The sequence below is a fragment of the Perna viridis genome, chromosome 8, assembly GCF_037379345.1.
Source record: "Perna viridis isolate PV_CMFRI_1.1 ecotype Kerala chromosome 8, ASM3737934v1, whole genome shotgun sequence".
Taxonomy (NCBI): domain Eukaryota; kingdom Metazoa; phylum Mollusca; class Bivalvia; order Mytilida; family Mytilidae; genus Perna; species Perna viridis.
The window spans coordinates 10,872,552-10,896,583 of NC_142452.1; the positions used below are offsets into that span (position 1 = coordinate 10,872,552).

Below are 24,032 nucleotides of genomic sequence, written 5' to 3' on the forward strand. Positions count from 1 at the left end.
TGGTATTGATCATTAAACCGATTTATCGTCACCAATGTAAACAAAAGCTACATAAACAAGAATATTTTATCTAAGATCAAAGACAAGTTTTAACTTTTTGACTGAACTGATATAATATCAATATTTTTAAGCGAGTTCTTTAAATGAAATAGATTATTTTTTTAACATAAAACATTTTCATCCTTAAATATATACGTCGCATAATGTGAACCACTCTATTCGTTAACCTGCTTCATGTTTGATACAGTGAATATATCATAAGCACAGACGAACTTGAAAACACTTTTCAACGATATCAGAACCTACAAATTTGCAAGGCATTTTTGTCCGCTCCTTTAGGTGGGAGTAAAACTTGTACTACTGTTTAGATATCAAAAGCAACATAAAAATATCTAAATACTTCTTCCGTACGGTTGTTTGTTTTGGTCTACCTTTGTAGCTCGCCAGGTTTGAATATTCATAACACAAGTATTTCGGGTCTTAACCTCCTAATACTGACTTGTTACAGGTATTTCCGATAAGATAACTGTTTAAGAAAGACTATATAGTGCATTAAATTTTACAATTTTATTTCGATCAAATATATTGCAATTCAAACAGGTGACATCAATCTGTTCAAATTAGTACAAACGATATATTGAAAATGTAGTGAAAATCCATCATCTATAATATTTTTACATGATATTTCTCAATACGATTTGGATATTTGAAGAAAAAAAAACTTTTAAGGCAGCGTTTGAGGCGTTTTTGTTCATTACCTTGTTCATAAAGGTGGTCTTCCAAGCAACTGTTTCAAGACATGACCTACGCAGTCACAACACAATTACAGTTGTTTCTTGTTACTATGCCTGAAAAAGCTTGCTGCGAAATGCATTTGTCCTTTTCTCTTTCGTCTACCCTGGACTTGACTTCTCATGAACACAAAATACGTTATATAAATTGTTAATTTCGATATGCTGTACAGGTGTTTCAAGGAGTAACTCCTCATCAGCAGCATTAAAATCCAATATGTAGGAAGATCATAATCAAAATATTAGTTGTATACAAGAGGTACTCATAACCAAAACTATCGAAAGAGGAAACCATATCCATCACTGAGAGGTTCTACCAAGTACAATGCAAGGAATGAAGCCTCTGTGTTTTACGTATTTTAAATTTGGAGTATTGCAAGATTTTTATAATAGGGTAGATAAAATATGAAATTATTCGGGTTCAGACAAGTCTGACTACTGTGTTGGTGTACAAGCAGAGGACGCTTACCCTACCGGTGCATCTGGAACATGCTCCCAGATTTGTGGATTCCGAGTTGCTCATTTACTTTTGTTTCTATGTATATATATGGTTATATCATGTTCTTTGTTGTGTGATTTTTCCAAGTCTAATCTTTGTCCCTGAAATACATGCCTTTGATTTCCGCAGGAGTCTTGCTTCCCTTGATTTTTTCTCCTTCAACACTTTTTAGAACTATTCACCAAGTTTAGTTGAAATCCCGACCCAAATATAACATATATCGTTGTTCCTGCAACAAAAACAGTTAAAAATCGAAATGCTGGATTTCTTTTTATTCACATTATATTTGTCCAGAGTAGACGCACTTTAAAAAAAAAATAGTCGGTATTATCAATTATAAAAATTGGTGCTTCGCTACTAGCTAACCTATTCTTTCACTCCTACGAGGCTGAAGTCAGCTTATATAATAGGAAAGAACGTCGTTTAGCCAGCTCCTTTTTATCAGTTTTGTCTATATAGATGATATATTGCAATACGTATTTTTGATAATTTCATAGATCACATCCCCCCAAAAATAGTAAAGATTCAGGAGACAACAGATACTTTGCAGCTAGCTCCATATGTTGACTAACACTCAGATATCAATGGAAAAGGAATACTAATGACCAAACACTATACGACAAACGCAATGACTTCTAATTCAGTATTGTCAACTTTCATTGTGGTAACATCCCCTCGGCAACTGCGTGTGGACTTCATCAACATAAAATCGTTTAATTGACTGTGTAATAGTTTTCCTTTTCTCTTCGTGTACCGCTGATGTGGAATTCCATGAGCAAGTCGACGGATGTTTTAAGATGACATATTTTTTAACATAAAAACACTTAAAAAGGACGAAGCTGGTCCATGCTTCTGTTTTTAGTGCAGTTTGGATTGCTCATTTACTTCTCTTTCTATGTACGTTTTTTTTTTAATTTCACATTCTTTGTCTTTTTTCCCTTTCTTAATCCTTAACGTGGAATACGTTCTTTTGGTTTTTGCTCGAATCGAATCGTATTTAATTAGGCTATGCATAGAACTTTTAAGGTAATAGACCTTAAATAACAGTGGTCATACATATTGTAAAGTATTTAGTCATTGAGCTTGTGAATTACTCCTGATATCCAAATTTTAAAGTGATACTGATGGAAAAAGAAAAACAAACTCAAAGCAACAGATCAACTTCTAGAAACAAAAATAAAATGTCAGTCTCCAGCAATTGTGCTCTTTGCACACTATGAAATTGAAGCATGAATGAAATGTTTCAAATTGGTACATTGAGCTTGAGTTCCTCTTATTGATTTCATTAGGTTAGAATATAATCGTTTGAAATGACGCGTTATTTACACACAAATATTCTTTAGACAAAATATATAAATTGAATATGAAATTTTCTCTGTCATGAATGATACAGTACGGCGAATAATAGCCTTGCCAGCTTAAAATTCTTTGACCTTAAAGAATTGAAAAAAAAGAGTCATCATGATATGATGTTATTGAATACTTACATGATTTAGGTTTGACTTCAAAAAAGAATTTTCAACTTGAAATAATAACAAATTCATGTTAATATTATCATTTTTAAATGGATTAGACTTAATATTCAGTTATTTATTTGAATATTTGTAAAACAGACCCCGAAACATCAGACCAGTTCAGCTAATGATGCAGATTTATAAAAAAACATTTTTTTATTCCTCAATGTTAAAAATTGGTGACTTTTCGAAACAGATTGTCAGAACATATCTACAATAAGTGTAATATTATATAGACAGTTAAGGGAAAAGTTTTGGGGTACCCCCGGTCTACTACCTTATTTAAGTGGAAACGTGCAAGTTGAAATACACGATACACAGATTAACACTCGAATTAATTTAACAAAACTAATAAGGCATAATTTCTCCATATTAAAAGGCAATAGCAATTTGATTCTTTGTGGGGTTAGATTTGAATCTTTTTATTCTTTATAAAATATTAAAAAATATACGTAATTCAGGTTAATTACAAACCGTATCATTACTTTACTGCTATGATTGAAATGTTTCTGGATTTATACATTTTCTCAGTGTATAGGCCCATAATTATTTATAGCGGGTAAAGCTCAGGCATAGCAGCACTAAGAGCAGAGAGCTATACGGCAACATTACATATGTAATTTGGCAGGGCGCAGAATGATGAGAAAAATCCAACGTCCGGTGTAATTTGCCACGGGTAGATTGGAAAATAACAATAAGAGTCCAAACAAAACAAATCATTTTGAAGACTAAAACAATTTCTTGAACGTGGAAAATCTAACTCAAATAACAAAAGCTGTTTACATTATGGGAAGGACACATTACAATCAATGTCGTTCCTTTTACTTTTTTACCAAACTCAGTTCCGAAAACTAACAATATTAAATTACCAGAATTTTTGGTAAATGAACAGACGTAATTGCAGTTCAAGCATGCATATCTATATTAAATATTTTAATGATAATACATATGTTTTAATTATGATTTTATGTCAAATAAATATGAAAAGTCAACGTCCTCTGCTTACTTTGTACATATACTCCTCATGCAAATGCCTGCAACTATTTGCCATTTACAGCAAAATTTTTTACTCGTCCAAAATGGTATGCTGTGCTTGCTTATTACCATTGCCTATTCCATATTAAAAGTTTATTCATTAATTCATACTTTTATCGATAGCAGATGAGAACTACATTTGTACATGCTTATTATCTAAAAGTTTTTGACGCATCTGTGTTTTAGTTTATCATTAATTGTTTATCGTCATATTCATTATTTTCCATTTTTCACCATTTTAACATGTTTTACTGTTTACCTTCCTTCCTTTACCACTTAAGGAAGGTGTCTAATGACATGTGGACAATATACACTTAGACGTTGCTGTTGTCGACGACAAAAACAGGGATTTCGGATTGCAAATGATTCACCTGACGAAATATTACGCTTTGCTATATTAGGGAATGACGAAACCAAGTTTGACGTTTGGCAGTACTGTAATTCCCCGCTTTGTAAGTATTATATTGTTTATATATTCATTTTCCTGGTTATACTATTTGGATTTGAATTGTAAAGTATGCATTTTAACCCAACTGAACGAGTAGGTGGTATATGGAAGTGGTATATGGGAATGGCCTTTTCATTCCGTCCGTATAATTTTATGTTGCATAGATCACGATCCCATTTGGTTAATTGATTTCAAATTTAATGTGTGTGGTTTCGTATGGATAGGGCATACGATGTAAGCAATTTTCTAAAGTCAAGTTTCTAGTGGAGGGATGCAAAGCATGACAACGCGTGCAAACTGCAACTTCATATCGCTTTTAACTTTTCTTTGTATATTTTAGTGCTATATTAATATTACAAGACCGAACTGCCTATTTATTTTATGTTTGTGTAAAAAATCGCCCTTGGAACTATGACACAAATAATTCCATGGGCCAAATTAGGAAACATGGGCATCCTTTTGGTATTTATTGGTTTATGATTTATTGCTTATGAAATATGTTTACTTTGTTAATTTATCTGTTTGCCATGTTGTAATAACTGCAAACAATTTCAACATCAAAGAGGGTCAAGCGCATCAATTTGAGTATGTTAGTTTCGACAGGTGGTTAGCTTGTAATCGGTCGGTAACATAATAAAGCGTAAGATATTTTCTTGTAACTTCTTTTAAACTCTTTCAGAAACCTTTCCGTAATTTGGATTTATTTAGCTTACAATTTCAAAAGAAAATTGTTACCCCTACCCCATTCCAAAGAATGAAAAATATTTTTTTCCATTGCAACTGTGCTCGTAATGATTGCAATATATACTTTCTGCCTTGGCAAGCTTACAAGCCTTTTTTTTATTTCATGATGTCATTGACTAACGGAAAAGGATAAATGGTCATTTTCAGTTCAATCGCCTTTGTCCGAAATTGGAAATGATCATGTAAAAAACCATGGTATTTATGTATGTATCATTTCTTGCAAAGTGATTATGCATTAATATTACATGTTCTTTGTCGTTTATATCTGTTTTCCATCAGGAACAGGATTATGTTGCTACAAGATGGAAGTCATCACTACAGAAGTTTTATGGTCGTCATGATGACGACCGTAAAACTTCTGTAGTGATGACTTCAATCCTGTAGCAACATAACCCTGTTCCAGAAGCCTATTTGTTAGAGTTCTAGCGCGATACAAAATGTCAGTGTAGTTCTGGCATAACGTATATGAACACTCTGTACGTATGTGCTGAAGGAGTGTTGCCACAGATAAAAGGAAATTTGACAATTATGAATGAAAATTCATCGCGTTTGTTGTCAAGTTTGGTCAATAGTTTTCCATTACCATCGATTTCGAAGTGTAGGCCTATATATGAGGCTGACTTCACAGTGTCTGTAGTATCCTTTGTCTCAACTTCTTTGTGGGTAAATGCGATGCATCAAATCACCGAAATTATGGATTGTCTAAAGATAATACGTATGTATGGTTGAAGATATATGTGTGTACTTTTGAAATGAAATATGTTTATATTAACCTTGATAAACATACATTTGCCAATATACCCAAGAGATAGGTTTCCATACTAACGGGGAAATACACAATAATTTGATACTATATTATAATGAGTTCATTAATGACAAACAGATAACAGAGTTAAAAAAAATCCATGACCGTAGTACGGTTAGGTTGGAGATTTCAGATTATTGCTATAATAAAAATGTACGTGAAATTTATTTACAATGAAGTAAATTTTGTTCGTGTTTTCGTCCAATGTGTTTTTCTCTAAGTCCGATGAGTTGCGGGTATAACAATACACTAATAGTGAACAATCCCGAAATATTTCGTTTAATTTCTTTTGAATATCACAATATGCCGTTATAAGTGTTTCTGCCAGAAATGCACCGGATTATGGACATTTCAATTATGTGAAGTCAGGAACCTAGAAAAAACTTGTGTAAGATATACATTTTCTAGAGGATAAATTTCAAAAACATTTGTGTCATGCTAATCGAAAACGCATTTGGTCTTTTTTGTCTCATAGGCTTCTTCAGTAACATTAAGTTTTCATGATTTAAAACAAATGGAAACAGAGTTTTAATCTAACTTTTTACACCTTTAAGGAAATATCAAAAAGCATTTTTAGGTGCATTAAAAAAAGGCAAGACCTTTGGTGAACAGATCGAATTTTACATAGACTTCTCCACTTTCACTTTTGTTTTAAATTCATAAATTAGACCCCTTTACTGAAGCAATAATTTCATGGACATACTTTTGTCCCTACAAAAAGTATTTAGTGTCATATCTTGATAATTATCTTGTACTTTTGATGAAAAATAATAATCATTTGCATAACGATTAAAAACAAAAAGTAAAAAATAGGAAAGGGAAAGAGAGCGCACTATATTCTTCAGTCTAAATGTTTTGAAGCTCATGCGTTCAGGAATATGCAGTGCAAGGCTGATACCATTTGAACGATGACATATTATTCGTAAATATTCATTGGAAAGTACAAAGATATAGCATATGGCGCTACCATTGATTATATATCTTTGAAGGACAATATGGCAACAACTTTATGGTGTTTAGCAAATAACCTGAATTAAAGAAAAGTTTTTTGTTTCTTTACATAATATATCATTAGAATTTTTGTATAAAGCAACATAATTCAAAGATATTTATTACTTCGAAATTCAAATGATAAAGTTGGGTGCAGGCACTGACTAGTATCATTTTATTGTCATATTACTAGCAGACATTGAATGTTTCCTTTGGGTTTTCGTATTTGTTTTGCAATCGAGAACTCCAAACATATTTTCTTTTCTATTTACGCCCTTTCATATCGGTGGTCTCTCTATTAATATTGTATGTTTGTTTTTTGACAGCTGTCAAAGAGGGTTGTCGGTCCTACCACGACGTTTGTTCCTCCCGATCGCGAAGTGGTATTAAGTCAATGCGGATCCTGAAAAAAATTCGAAAGATCTTCTGGAAATCCTTAATTCACGATTATGATCAGAATACAATAGCATTAAAACCTATGCTTTTTCAAATCGTTATACTTCTATTCCAATATCTGACTCAAAAACATTATACATCGTTACTACAAATAAAGACGGTATTAAGTATTTGGAAGACGTTCTTCATACTTTATACTTTAAAAAATGAATCCAAATCATATTCCAAATATTACGACAAAGATGTTTTAAAAAAGCAGGAATTTTTAATTCACAGCATATTTGTCCAGTGTGGTAGACGCGCTTTTTCAACAAAACGTGGGTATTCCAATGGGATCATATTGTGCTTCTATGCTGGCTGACCTACTCATTCGCTCTTATGAAGCTAATTGTATAGCTGATATGATCCAAAGGAAGAAATATCGTTCAGTTTGATCCTTTGATCTCAGTTTTCGCTGTATAAATGACGTATTATCAATAAACAATCCGGAGATTTTATACATCGCACCTACCTCAAAGAACTTAAGATAAATGATACTATAGACACGTTTTAGTCAACCTAATATCTTCACATACAAATAGAGAATAATGAATAAGAAAAATTATTAACCAAACTATGCGACAAATGCGATGACTTTGCATTCCGTATTATCAACTGTCCTTGTATCTGCGCAACATTCCTTCCGTACCTGCGTATAGAGTTTTACGCCATGTATTGCCGTTAATTAATACGCAGATTTTTTTTACCGCGTAAGATTTTTTACATTAAGCTTCTGGAACATGGTTATGTTTCAACAAGATTGAAGTCATCTCTACAGAAGTCTTATGGTCGTCATCAAAAACTCGCGGATCGTTTCGGTGTATCCATATGAATGAGAACCGATTTGTTCAACGTGTCGGCGTGTGCTTCTAGAAATGCAGAGAACAATTACCCTAACGGTGCACCTGATCCATGCTCCCACTTTTAGTTGTGTCTGAGGTTCTCATTATACTTTGTTACTTTGTACGTATTATTTTGGTTATTTTATGTTATTTGTTGTGCGTGTCTATTTTCGATGTCTTTGTCCCTTGAGTACTTTCTTCTGATTTTCGCTAGAATCTTGTTACCCTTTAATACTCTTTTGCCTGTTTAATGCAAATTAGTTTTTTTTTTTTTTTTTTTTTTTTTTGAATAATTTTCTTTTCATTCGTATCCCACTTTTCTGCCATATATAGATTAGTCAGACAATTATTTTTGTGCATGCTTATAAATTTAGGTCACTTTGGAATACCCGTATTGACAAATAAGGGGCATAATAGCGATAATAATAACTCACGTCAACAAGTGGCATGGATCGTCTGTACTTCTTTACAGAAAACGGATCGTATAAAAACAAGAACATTGGAATTGATAATGACCTAGGTGTATCTGCAATCAGAAAGTCATAATAAAACTATTAAATATGACTTGTCAGCACATGGTTTTGTGAATTTGTGGAATATTTGCCACCTATTATTATACATTGACATATTAAAGTTTGAGCTTTAATTTCTCGTCGTGCTTATAATGCATTCTTAACCCTACCTTGTCATATTTCTCGTATGTATTTTAATTAATTTAGGATAAAATATTCGACAGCAAATTACCTTTGTAAATACATCATCGGCAAAAAACACGATTCATTGGACAAAAACAGAAAAAAAACAGAAAAAAACCTTCGCACAAAAACACCTCTTTGGAATAGTTGCTAAAGGTTCATCTTATCCTTGCGACAAATATGGCCTCAATCTCAGCACAATTTCCCTCTGTGAATCTAGAATTTATAAATTCTACAGCAAGTACCTTAATAAACTAAATTGAGAAAATGTTTTGCAGTCTAGTATAATTTGAGAAAATGTCACTGGTTGATTTGAGTAAGGGGTATCATCTTTTACAAAAATGTTGATATGTCATAGGGTTGTCAGAAAGTTTCTCTCTTGGCGAACAGAAAACTGAATTCGTTCTCGATATCTTGTAGTGACAGCTCTCATATCAAGTGTATATTTATCTTCAATGGCTGAAGTTGCCGAGGATTGCCACGAGGAACGTTTACGTGAAAGATTAAAAGAATATTCAAAGTATTTATAATTAATTCTTGCATTCTTAGAAAATATCATTTTTTTAAAAGGTTTACAAGAAATATTTTATATAGTAACTAACATGTGTTACAATGCGACGTAAAACGGATTTCACGCTTTAAAAATGACGTAACAAACATTATGAAAACTTGTTTCTTCAGTTAACAAGGAATCGTCCCAAAAGGGAAAAGAAAAAAGCAGAATGAAAATTCAATTTTTTTTTACAATGTATATTATATGCTCCCAAAGGGAGCTGTAAATGATTGTTTTTTTTCAACATTTGTAAGCTATGATGATTAAATAATTCTTCTGATATAGGGAGAGTCAAAACAGTGCATCCGAACGTTTAAGAAAATGACCCAAGCAGTTTTCAATCTCAGACAATTCGACCCAAAGACATTCCGGACCATAGTTCCGTACGAATGTCGGACATTTCGGCCCATATATATTTTAGACCATGACAATTTCGCGAATGCATTAGGGCCATACAAACTGTATTTTATGTCAAATTTTTGCATTTTGGAAATGTATTAAATGAATGTATTATATAAGGGCTGACAAAAACTATGAGAGGTGTTTTAAATTCATGTTACTTTGGGAGCGTTTAAGGTTTCACCTTCGCCATATTAGCCTTGAGATTATTTGAGAAATTAGTGACTTGACCACTGCTGTCTAGAAGAAGCAATGACGGTCATGTTGAACACTCGATTCAAATAACCGACACAATTTGCAAAGAAAAAATAAGGATGTTGGTGAATTTGTTTACTAATAAACCACGTAGTGTTTTCAGAGGTTAACGAAAACAGAAAAAGACGGTCAACAATGGACCATATGTAAGCTTAAAATGGATGAGCACGATAAACAAATCTTTGCAGTATTTTGTTACCTGACCCTATATTTTTTTTTATTTTTATTTTTTTTCCATTAAACAGATTGAATCGACTGATAGACAGACAAATTACCTTCCTGGTAAATCCACTGGTTTTCCTCAACGTTCTTTGCAACTACAGGCCACCGTCTATATACTTTGTAGAATTATCATATCGAACAATGTCGACAATCATTCCTAGATACGCCGCTGTATTACCGCCATTACGCTATTTTTCTCTGCGTATAATCCTGTCATTTAATATTCCACCTTTTTTGAACTTACACTACATACACACGACTTTTTTTTTTTATAACAACCTGCATTTCCTTAATAAAGAATATTTTGCTCCAATGTCTTGTATAGTCCTAAGAATCCAAATAGCCAATAACTCAGTGTTTGGTTCTTCAGTGACATCGTCAACGTCTTGGTAACAACTTTTCAGAGATATTTTACTGACATATTTAAGGATATATTAATTAGATTATTCCATCAAGTCCCGAAAACATATTCGTCGATTATCTTTAACTAAACTTCCAAATACGCGGTCACTATATTTACCTGGGCATCAATTTCGTATGTTTCCCGTTCTATCAAATAATTTAAAAGCTTGGATATTTTAGACTAATCATAACCTGTAATATTTTCCATTTATTATCATGTTATTGCTATGTTATAAAACGAAATATAGATCATCCGTTTATGATCAGATAACATTTCTGTGGATTTCTTCTTCACAATTGGTTGACTTAAGGCCTATTTACTAAATGAAACATGTTGCATGGCCCTTGTATCTTGCAACTTTTGTATCATGAAACAAACATGTGTATAGGCAAAGTAAGTTTACAATTTTTCGGCGAAAAAGGAGATCCTTGATGAAGAAGTTTAATGTTTGTTTCTTTTATTCTTACTTTTGCGGTAGTGCATATCAGGTAAGAGGGAATAGAGCTGGGTGAATATCCGTTAAACCGTGAATAGCCAGGAAAAAAAAACAAAACAAAACGGTACTCATCACGCATGAATACAAGTAATCAGCAGAGGACCATAATGAATTCATTTTTCCATGTGTTTTTGTTTACTGCAAATGATATGATTTCTATGAATTGAAGACTCTGGCTTCTGATTGTTCAGAGATACAAAATTGCAAGGAAATTGTATTACAGAAAAGAACATGTTCTATCCCAAAATTAGTAGCATGGAACTTTAAATAGTTCCATGATACACCCAAAATACAGCGTTTTCGTGGTAAAATACAAGTTGCACCGTGTAAATGGGTCTTCTGAATACTTTTGTGTTTTTATTATCATAAGTATATACTTAAAATTATACTACTATGTAGTCACACTAAACAATGTCATATTTTTTGTAAAATTTAATTGACAATAAAAAAAAGTAGTCGTTAGAAAGCTAGTAATGTGAAATCTGTTTTACGTCATGAAAGCGTGAAATACTTTTGACGCACATTGTAAGTTATAGCAAGCCATCATGTTCATTTAATCTATTTCAATAATTTACTTATAGCCCAAACAATACGTTCTACATTGTAACTTAAAAAAACTGCAAAGGAAGAGATAATCTATACTTTACCTTTATATATGATTTTAAATCCTTCCATTTTTCGATTAGTGAATATGAAAAACACGGAACTGGAACTCAGTTATATATCAAAATATTCCAAGTGCAAACGTGCATGCAATCAAGGGAGGTAGTAGTTGATATGAAAAATGGGCATTGCTCGCAATTATTTACACAGGCGCTTAGGTCCAGCAGATATTTTTGAATTTTGTAACCCAAGATATCGAAAAAAAATTATGATTTTTAACCTTTTTTAACAATTTCTGAGGTAAATTTTGCCCTTTTTCGCAATTTTGAACGTCCTTCGCAAAATTCATATAGAAGCTATACTTACAAGTATATAAACTTCTTTAGTTCTAAAAATAGACCATATTTTAATACCAGCTACTACGTTAATGTGGCCTTTCTTCTTCGTAATCGTTTTTCACTAAAGTCTTTCTTTAAATCACAACTTTTGCCAGCTTTACATATTTCAGCGATCGATATTGGAGATGATATTTTTATCAGGACGGACGATGCTAAAATAATTCAGGGGAGTTTATCCAAAATCCAAGGAGTTCGTAATTGTCTACCAACAACAATCAAAGACTAAAGTCTTCAAGGTCACTAACCGTCAAATATTGTATGCCAATGATTTTGGCTTGCTTTCAAAATCTGACGTGCACGTCTGCAAATTTCACTAAAATTCGGAGACTTCTGCTAGAATATTCGTTTTTTTGACATGATTACTCTTCCGTTACCATGTTGACTCAAATGTTACTCTATCAAAAAAAATGGAAATAAAATTATCCGGGAGGTGCGGATAATGTTTTCGTTCCACAAGTTCCTCTTACTTTTTTGGCGTCTTTGGGTCGCCTACAGTATTAACCAGGGAACTAAATTAGGAACCAAATTACATTATATATATAATAGAAGTCTAAAGGATGGTGCAACAAATAAAAACAGAGTTTATTTAAGGCACTGAAGAAGGTCATTTGTTGACTGAAATTTTTGCTCATTATATATTTTATTATAGTGTATTAACATCTTTATCGGTATCGTTGTACAATTTAGACATATACATATATTATCATTAGATATATATATACACACAACGCCTCAGACTGTGACGACTCTAATCGCTACACTGCACCATCGGATCAAATTGATACAGGGAAGATATGTAAACGTATAGATAGGTCTGAAAAATTCCCAACGATGTTAGAACTGTCAAATTTGCGATGCAAATTTTTGATCGTTCCCTCCGCGGGACTCGAACTTGTACCACTAGCTGGCCGAGTGGTCTAGGGCGCTGGACTTAGTGCAGGCGGTGTTGCCATAGATGTCACAGCGGTACGAGTTCGAGTCCCGCGGAGGGAACGACCAAAAATTTGCTTCGCAAATTTGACAGTTCTAACATCGTTGGGAATTCCCAAATGCGAAGCAAATTTTTGGTCGTTCCCTCCGCGGGACTCGAACTCGTACCGCTGTGACATCTATGGCAACACCGCCTGCACTAAGTCCAGCGCCTAGACCACTCGGCCAGCTAGGCTATTAAGTTACAGCCCTAGATTAATCCTACGAGGAGGAATGACCAGGCCAGTGAAAGCTATATTTTTATATAGCCTAGCTGGCCGAGTGGTCCCGCGGAGGGAACGACTTAAAATTTGCTTCGCAAATTTGACTGTTCTAACATTGTTGGGAATTTTTCAGACCCTGATAATCTATATGACCTATATAGCATCTGTGTCTTAATCAGGTACTTGGTAAAATAACATTGAGTTCAATGCTCACCGATCATTTAATGTGATCTTCCCGTTCTCATACAAGCAAAACACGCACGTAGTATGTATGATATTTCAGAGTTTGATTATCCAAAACAAAGTCGGCAGTTATTTTAAAATAAAACGATTTCAGTAAATGAATTTCTCTTGATGTTTTAGGAAACCAGATAATAACTATGAAATAAGTTATCTTTGTCGATCATTTCCATTCCTGCAACTGCCATATACGCCGATGATTTATGATCTTTCAGATTCCGAAAATAAAAATTTGCTCCTGAAAATGTCATATGTGTTCGCCAATTTAGCTTGTTCGGTATCTTTCTGTACTTTACATGTACTACTCTCCAATACCAAACTCCTTGGAATGCGGGAAAAAATTCATTCCTCTTGATTTACACAACACTTTGGTTACAGCTTCCGTCCGGATAAAAAGTTCGTCTCACCCAAAAGCACAAACACAATTCATGATCATACAACAAAGAGCAATTAAACTGTTGGAGAAATTGCATCATTTGGATGACAGCGCTTTATTGAAACGGACATTACATCATGTGAGCAACGTTTGGGGAGTGACAGAAAGTCCTTTAAGATTTGGACAACATTACATGATTGAGGAGTTCATTGCACATAATTGTTTTCACGGATTCTTAAGAAAAATAGCCTCATATATCTAATAAACATATCTTTTCATTCCTTGTTTGTATAGGGCTTTGTTTGAAAGATGGTTATTCATACATGGAATAATAGTATAGCATTTTTTAAGCATCACTGGGAATCAAAATGTCCAGGGAAACTGATCTCTGCTCCGATTATTCCAGTTTTCCTTCATTTGGTAAGTTACGACAAGTTTCACGTTGTGAAAACATCAATACCACTTTAGAGTTACAAGAATTAATACAAGTTTCACTTACCAAGTATATAATTATTTTAAATCAATATCTGATAGGCTTTATCATTACATATTAATATAAGAGACTTTTATAAACCTTAGAAAACTGCATGTGAACCAATGTGTTGTAAAGGTGTTAATATATGGAGTTATCATTTCACAAATTAAATTTATAATTAGAGACTCGTAATGAATCTATTTATATATTGTTAAAAGACAGATGTCCTCCCTCCAAAATTATTATGTCATCTCCATCACATAGTTGATTGTATTATTATCAACTGTCGAAAACAATTTATTTGTAATAGATTATATATTTCCTCCTTACCGAAATTTGTCTTTTTTTGGGGCCCTAGCTAGGTGTCGCGTAGAAGCTACAACTCACCTTTAAGACAATGAAGCTCATTCTGGAGAAATTGTTCTCCTCTACTTGCTGACCTATTCCCTCACGCTTATGAGGCTGACTTTATACCTGATCTGATCCAAAAAGGTATATCGTTGAGTTTGATTCTTTAATCTCAGTTTCCTCTATATAGATCACGTACTATATTTAAACAATCCTTGTTTCAGTGATTTGATAGATCGCATCTATCCCAGATTACTTGAGTTAAAGGATACTACAGACACAGTGTAGTCAGCCTCATATCTTGACCTACAGTTGAAGATCGGTTGCAAAGAAAAACTCATGACAAAACTATAGACCAAATTTCACGACAAACGTGATGACTTGTCATTCATTCAGAATTGTCCTTTCATCTGTGGCAACATCCCCTCAGCACCTACGTATGGAGTTTTCATATGACAACACATACGTTGTGCCAGAGCTTATCGTAACTACGCAGACTTTTTTATCTCGCTTCTTGCAATTAGGCTACTGAAACATGGTTATTTTGAAGTCTTCACTAGAGACGTTTTATGGTCGTCATCATGAACTCGTGCATCTTGACGATGTATCTATCTGCACCATGAAAACTGATTTGTGTCGTAGTTTTCCTTTCCTCTTTTGTCTACCCAGGACTTAATTTTTTATGAGCAACTCGGCGGGTATTTCTAGAAAAACAGAAGACGTTTGTCCTCCAGGTGCACCTGGTTCATGCTCCCAAATTTTAGTGGAGTCTGAGTGGCTCATTTACCTTGTTACTTTGTATGTATTTTATTATTTTTTTATTATTTTTTTTTGTGACTGTCTTGTCTTGTCTGTGTGACTGGATTACATTATTTTTGTTTCCCCTAAATCTTTATTTCCTTGAATACCTTTTTACCCATAAATTCACCAGTCTTTCTATTGGCATTTCTTATCAAGTTATTTGATTTGCTTACACGCAATAAAAATAATTATTCATAATATTATGTTATTCATTTTGATTATAGGTATCCATATAAATGTTTGTTTGTTTACATTTGTTGAATTTGTTTAGTCCAACCAACATTAATGACATTGTTTTATCTGTTTTGATTAAACTAAGTTTAATACAATACTACACAAAATGTGCTATGATGAGGTCATTCATATGTTTTAAAGAAATAATTCTTAGTTGTTCATTATTTTCATTAAATACTTTACCGATTCTTCGGCTTGTATCGTTAATAATTTACTACAAACCTCAATAACTTTCTATTTCAGATATTTTTCCTAATAGCTCTGGTTTTATTCAGTTTATTTCTGACAACTGAACTACAAGCAACATCTATTTCAGTATTAGAGAGTTTAGTTTTTGTTTACATCGTTGGTGAATCAATAGAGGAAATGTGGAGTATAGTATGAATTATTTTTTTTTTTGCATTTAAAACTAATAGCAGAACTCGTCAAACAAATAATGAAAAACAAGAAAAAAGGTTCCAGGACGAACTTCTTAAGTATGAATAATTATACGTAACATCTAGCAAACCTTTTTCATCAGATTGTACAATAATTAAATACATACAAGTTGAAACAAATATAACAATACTGAAATTGCACCTCCATTTGACTGCATAAAACAAAAACAAATGTAATATACCATGTATAAGAGGCAGCTTTATCTGCAGAAGAATGTTTTCTCCGTGATTTACATTTAGAAAATAAACAATGTTCTGTATTCGGTATATTGTATTTCGTTGTAAAAGTAAACGAGTCATTTTTATTGTAAAAAGTAAATCTGTTCGGTTATTTTTCTATGCAACTGCTGATACGATTAATTGGCAAAAGTATTTACACTGGGAAAGGTGATTACTCTACTATATTCTCAGTTTCAGATTAAAACAGGAAACTGTTGCAGTTGCTCTTGCTGGATATAACACTTCCACAACATATGGAACATACTTGATTATTTGTTTATCATCCTTTATCTTATTGCCTTCATACTCCGCATTCCTGCAATGCCTTCTTTACTGGTGCACATCAGGAGATTATACAGTTTGGCTCTGTTCTGTATGTTCCTGAGATTGTTCAATTTCCTACTATTACTAAAGAAGCTTGGTATAATTATTATTATGGTGAAGGAGATGGTACGTAATAAGTGAAGAATTAATTCTATGTCTATGCATTTATATTAGATTGAACGAATTAAAAAGTCAAATCGAGAACAAAACTAATGAAACTATTTTACGCAGTTTTGGATCTTTTTACTCCTTTTAATTCAAAACAATTGGTCATTTGTAATCAAGCAGTTTTGAAAACAACTGCTGACTACCTATATCATTGGTTTCATCGCACTTATTATGGCGTGCCTAATTGCCACTATGTTCTATTCATTTTGAGATGTCAGTACCAGTACTGTTAGTACATCAACTCCAATATGATTCTCGGGTAAACCAATATCTCCCATTTAAGAATCCATTATTCGTAAAAGAAGTAAGGCCTACAAAAGTTTTGAAGGGATACAAGTTGTCTAACGACTCCTTGTAAAATTTAGCACCCTTAAAAGGTTAAATTAATTTTACAGTTTTCAGTCAAACTATGAAAACTATAGATAAAAAGAAATTTCACACACTGAAATGATAAGTCCTGCCAAGGTCTCCTTCAGTCACAATTGTTACATTTATTGGCAAAACTCAGGCACGTAGGAGACTCTAATCTTATTTAAGTTCATTATGGTTACCTTAAAACAAACTGACAATTAAGCGCCTAGAATGAACAGATTTGTCATATTCTTTGATATCGACGACACTGTATTGCCAAATGTTGAGGTGCATTTTTTTTTTCACGGGATAGGGGTGACTGAGATGAAATTAAAATAGTTCAAATGAACTTCTGCAACAAATTTTCCTTTTTACTGTTACATAATACTTGTAACGAAAACGTAAGCGCCTTAACTTAGCAGATATGATAGATTCGTCGTTATTTTAAATATGAATGCCATAAATGTGGGTTTTACAGTGTTGGTATATGTATGTTGTAAGAGTAATCAAGGAAACAAAGGTTTAGCGGTAATCAAAAGAATGTAATCCAGGGACAAAGACCAGACATGGAAAACAGACATACACAACAACGAACATAAAGTAACTAAAATCATACATATAAAGTAACAAAAGTAAATGAGCAACTCGGACTCTCCACTAGAACAGTTTTAATTTCAATAATGGATTACATAATTGTTAAGAATATTAAAAGTGGCAATGTTACTAGCAATATTACTAGCGTGTTAGTGTTTGGGACACCAAACTATTAAAATTATAGGAGTATCTGTGACACTAAATTATTTCAGTCCAAATTTTCAAAAATGTCATTTTAAGAAATCGAATGGGCGCGATCATATTTAATCTATAAAATCCAGACAAGTGTACTAAATATAAAAAAAATGTCAATATATAATGAATTGCGTCACCTGTAATCATTCAAAATTAGTTTAAATATGTTTTTTTATCTCTTCCAATACCTGTCATAGAAATATGATATAAGTACGTTGTTTGCGAAAAAAAAGGCAGAACATATTGTTTTCGTCCCATTCCCCATTGCTCCATTAATAGTCCCAATTCCCTTTTCCTCGTATCCCATTGTCCCATTCCTAATTCCCTATCGCCCCATTGCCCTAAACTCTATAAAATGGGAAGATTATCCCATAAAGTTACTGTGAATATTACTTTATTCATATCCGATGTCCCATGGATGACGTAAACGCCCGAACAATGGAGCCCTATTGGGGTACAAAGACATACTTACACTGGAAAAGAATCCGGTAATATTGTTTGATTATAAATTTATTTTTAAAGGAAAAGTACATGTATTAAGATTCCGGAAAGTTATCTTAAATTTGATGAGTGAGAGGGGTGTAAGGGGAACTTTCCCAGCCTATCGATCATGTGATTTTTCGCACATTTATTAAATCATAATATTTTTTTTTCTTTTTAGCTGATTGACCTATTATACTATCTTGTAATATTGTTTGTATTCCTTTTTGGCACTGGTATTATTTACCACGCCAACTTATATCCATCGCATAATACAACAGGATTTACTACTGATATCCAGACATGGCGGCTTTGGACTGTGTTGAGAACTCCCTTTTGGCAGGTGTTCGGAGACCCTTTGCTTAATACTATAGAAGGTAGGCTTTTGTTCAGATATCTTACCTTCGATTTTTTTAAATGTAAATGAACAGACTCTGTACAGTAGGTAAAATTAATTTGTTTCCATTGATTCTAAATCTAAGGTAATAATAATTCATTGTGATGAACAACAATTTTAATATGTCATTGATTCTCGTTGAACTTGGTAACTTGATTGAAAAGAAAACATTTTTTTTGCATCCGATTTGGAACATTTAAAACAAATGTATAAACAGATTTTTATGGTTTTGTTTGCAAGAGTGAAGCTGTAATTGAAAATAAAATAAAATATGAAAATATATATATATTTTCCAGCTGACATTTTCCATATTCGCACTATCCGTTCCCTTTATATTTGTACCGGTTCTTTTGACTTATAGATATAATCTGAAAGATACAAAACAGAAACTGTAATTTAAAAGATGTTTGTTTGGAAAAAAAACAGAGAATCTGATGATTTTCAAAAGAAGACACTTGGTTTATCGTTAAACAATTTAGCGTGTCAGTTGTCCATTATAATGAGAATATTTTTATTTACTATTCAAATATTGAACTATAGCAACCGACGTGGACGATTGTACACATAATGAATCAATATGGCGTAACAACCCGGATGTTGAAAGGTGCCCATCGTACGATTGGATAACACCAGTTATAGCTGCTTTGTACATGATGCTGACACACTGGTTGTTATTAAACATAGTAATAGCCATGTTTAGGTAAAGTTTTAGTACGGTTGGAGATGTTACTGTTTGGCACATTTAATATCTAATTATATTCCAAAAAATCAAAAAAGTTTTTTTTTATTATTTGAAAGAAAATTTTTTTATTTTATCCTGTTACATGTTTTTACAAAGCATTCGAATGATATTTCAACAGGTCAAATCGAAACTTACTTGCATTTGCGTATTAGTAAGTTTTCAATATCTCTTTTTGATTTTACAAATAACATTTTTTTATTCAAATCTTGTTGTTTTTTCAGTCGATAAATTATGCATTGCAATGTTTTCTTACAGCGCTCGATTCAAGGAGATAAGAATTAATGCTACCACGAAATGGAAATATTATCGTCACTCTGTGGTAATTGACTATGAACATCGATATCCGTCACCGTTCAACATTCCAATACGGTTTATCCTTGTTTTGTTTTATGGATTGTTCAAACGAGCTTGCCAAAGATGTTTTGACGACTCGTCGATGTCAAGTAAGGTTTTTATAAGCGCGGTCTCAAATTTAAGACCATTCGGTTTCCTGTCGTGATGAAACAATTTTTTTTTTCAAAAAATTTCAACTAAATCATACAACTAAAAAAAAGTATTTTTGGAACGATTTTAACAGTCGCAGCCAGCTGTCCTGTTGGTTACTATCGTAAATACGTTTTAATTTGTTAAAAAAACAACACATTTTTTTGCAATTTATTCAAATTTTTTATGTTTGTGTACATATATTCATTGGAATCATATATCGTATCAATATTATAAGTTCAGCACTTTAAACTCATTTCCCAGTAACATATTCTTAATTTGGGAAGTGAGATCCCTTATTTTAACGCAAATGAACGTGTATATACAACGCAATCGCATAATTTTATATCTGAATGTAAAAGATCGTGTATCGTGTATATGTTTACAAAGTTAGCTAATAACAACAACATGTAAGATTAATCATACTGCAAAATAGTTTTGTATATACATCTTATCTTTTCATTTTGTTTGTCAACCATCCGTTTGTTTAACCCCAATAGCGCTCATAAGGTTTGATATAACTTCATCAGACATATGAATTTCTAAAACATACAGAAAAACAAACTTGTCTTGCAGCTCGTCAGTGCAATTTTTCTTCTAAACATCAATGGTATGCATAAATTACGCAACTAATTAATTAACGCCCCTATAGTGCTGCGAACGGCTAAGGTTTTTTCTAACTTTCATGGGCCTAGAGGGTCTACGGCTATATTATATGTCAATTGAAAGATAAATCAATGTAGTTTTTGGATATTATTCTTTTTTAACTGAAAAGTGTTCAATCAATCGACCCCAATACACTTTGATAAGTGCTTTAAGTGAAATTGTTCATTGTAGGATACGGGCAATAAGTAACAGTAACGATCATATGTATAGAATTTCAATAATGTAAAAAGGAACTTTTTTTCCGAAAAAAGTTGACTATTTAATCACAGAACAAAAATGACCCTAAAATTGGTTGCATTTTAGTGCATTTTCATTGATTAAGAGATAATAAAACACCGTAAAGTCTTACAATGTATATCTTAGTATTCTTTACTGAATAACAAATAAAATAAACACAGAGTTCTCGATTCGATCTGCAACATAGGCAAAATGACAAATAAAAAAAACATGTAAAGTATCGAGTCTACCTTACGTTTTGATGAAAAGACTTATGGTTTTTGAATTCTTTTGTACATAAAAATATAATACACATTTTTTTGTTGCAATTTGTCTTTATATGCTTGTACTTCAAATAAAACCTTGAAAATTTAGCCATGAATCAGGGATTCTCAAACAAAAAATGCGACTTTGGTGTTCATGTTAAGGCTGAATTTCGTAATAAATTTAACAATACATAAACTGTGAACTTTGAACTTTGCATGGAAGCATGCGAAAACATGTACATGCATGTTGTCACAACATTTAATGTCTTATGATATTTAACTGTGCGCCAGACTGATGCGTGTAATGCAATATCCTCTTCAATGGCGGATCCACACTGTAAAAAGGAGGGTACCAGCCGGGGTTCCTCAGAAAAAGGTGTGTGTACTAGGATATTATTTTCTATTTTTGTCAATTTTACACATGAAAATGACAATTTTTCCAATAAAAAGAGGGAAGTCAATCCAATGCACCCTCTCTGGATCCACCGCTGCTGTGAACGGATTATACATAATTAGATGATAAAAACAAACCAGATTCCTTGTAAAAATATTAATTCTAACGCAAAAATAAGGAAGAAGTTCCGACACAATAAAAAACTTCTAAGATTTTTTTACCTCTCAAAAAGACTTCAGTTTTAGTAGCCGTATGAATAGGACACAATGGTATTATAGTTATTATAGAATATTAGTTCAAAGGAAACATCATTATCCAGGCCAGGGGCGGATCAAGAACATTAAAAAAGAGAGGGGCTCTGATCCAGACGTTTAAAACAGGAGATACAATCTATCGTTGGCTAAATTACTGTCTATAAGTTGTAGTAATGGTTTGTGCACTGAATTGTGCGTTACCTCTGTTGTCATATATTGACAAGGTAAAAAAGTTGATTTGAACATTTACAATGCCATACTTATAATTTTCGAACAGCTAATTATGTCTATCTGCTTCACAGAGAGAATGAATAAGTGAGCTACTTTATAGTTCACTATAATTCTGATTTGTTATATTCTAAATACCGATAAGAATTAAAATAAATATGGGATCACAACTGTAAAAGCATCTTCACTACTCTGGGTTACGACCTTGTCCCCTCTCTTCACGCAATAGGAGGGGCAGGACCGTAATCCTTGCCTAACGAAGATGCTGTAAAATATAGGAATCGGAAATAAGCCACTCACAATTTGAAAACTTTTCATCGGTCTGTCTGATATGATAGTAAATGCCGATTTTATTACAAATAATCCATTTACAAAAAAAATCTTTGTAACGTTCTCTTTTTCACCGTCACATACTAGATGACTTTTAAGCAATGGCAGATTTTCCCTTCTTCGTTTAAACCGGAATGACAGCATTTATATAAGAAAAGATCGACGGGCATTTACGGAAAAAAACAGTGAAAAGGCATTAGTAATATCCTAGCAATGAACCTGGTCCAAACCCCCATTTTGTATCAAGCCTGGCTTGCTAGTTATGTCTGTAAATTTATATATGTTATTCTCATGACTATTTTGGTATTTTTGAGGCTTTGTCTTGGTTATATGGATATCCTATGTTGCAGATCGAATCGAGAACTTTGTGTTTATTGTATTTGTTATTCAGCAAAGAAAATTTAGATATACAGTGTGATATTCTACGGTGTCTTATTATCTCTGCATCATTGAAAATGCACTAAAATGCAACTATTTTTAGGGACACTTTTATTCTGTGATTTAATGATTTAAATACATGTGACCTTAAAATGTAATTTGTTTCCCAATCCCTAATGAACTTTTCCACCTAAATTACTTATCAAAATGTATTTGGGTCGATTGATCTCTAATTAATGCAAAATAACAAAAAAAGTCATATCACAGTATCTATGTTAAATGTTCTTAGATAACAGATTATCGTAAATATCCAAATGACCTATGTTAAAACCTAACGGTGTCTTCATTCAAGGTCTTCTTTGAGAAAAATCAGAAAAATCTGTGTAAATGGATATTAGATAGGACTTACCCTAAATGCAATAAAATTGTCAAAATAAAGACATTAGTGCATGTACAATTTAAACAAACGTGATTTACAATTCAAGACATTACAATGGCGTGATAGTCAAGGTTGTGTGAATGTTTTACCCTCTAGTAACCTTAAAGACAAATCATACTTTTGTTTATGCGCATTGTATGGCGCAAACTGTTATATCATCGTCAATTTGTGACGTCGCTTTTTTCGCGAAATTCGCGATTTATCTCCCTTTGACCATAAAACCAATATGGCGTCGAGATTCAAGGGCCGCTTTGGAAGATCTTCCGTAAATATCAGGCGCCCGTCCGTACGTCCGTCTATCCTACACAAACTCACGACTATAATTTCACAACGGATTCCGAGGAAACTTATACCAAATGTTGTTAATACTTAGACTTTGAAATAAATGATAATCAGCATTGTCCGATAGTTTTAGATGGAGTATGCCAATTTGATAATCAAGCATTTTAGCGAGGATCGGGTGAGAGATATGGAACAATGTTCTTTTTTTTTTGAAAATCTGAGCTTGTTTTCTTAATCCCGACGAGATGTTTAAATGAAGAATATTAAATATAGTCCCGAAAATTGCAAATAAAACATAATTTGCTAGTACATTTACTGGGGTAAATTTGAATAAAAAGTTTCATGCGGAGTACCTTATCCAGGCACGGATTCAGAGGGGTGGATCAGGCGAATGC

General features: G+C 32.9%; 1 pseudogene; it reads left to right on the forward strand.

Annotated features, from left to right (window-relative positions):
- LOC148609300 (uncharacterized) overlaps positions 1 to 24,032 on the forward strand; it is a 44,697-nt pseudogene that overhangs the window by 10,746 nt on the left and 9,919 nt on the right.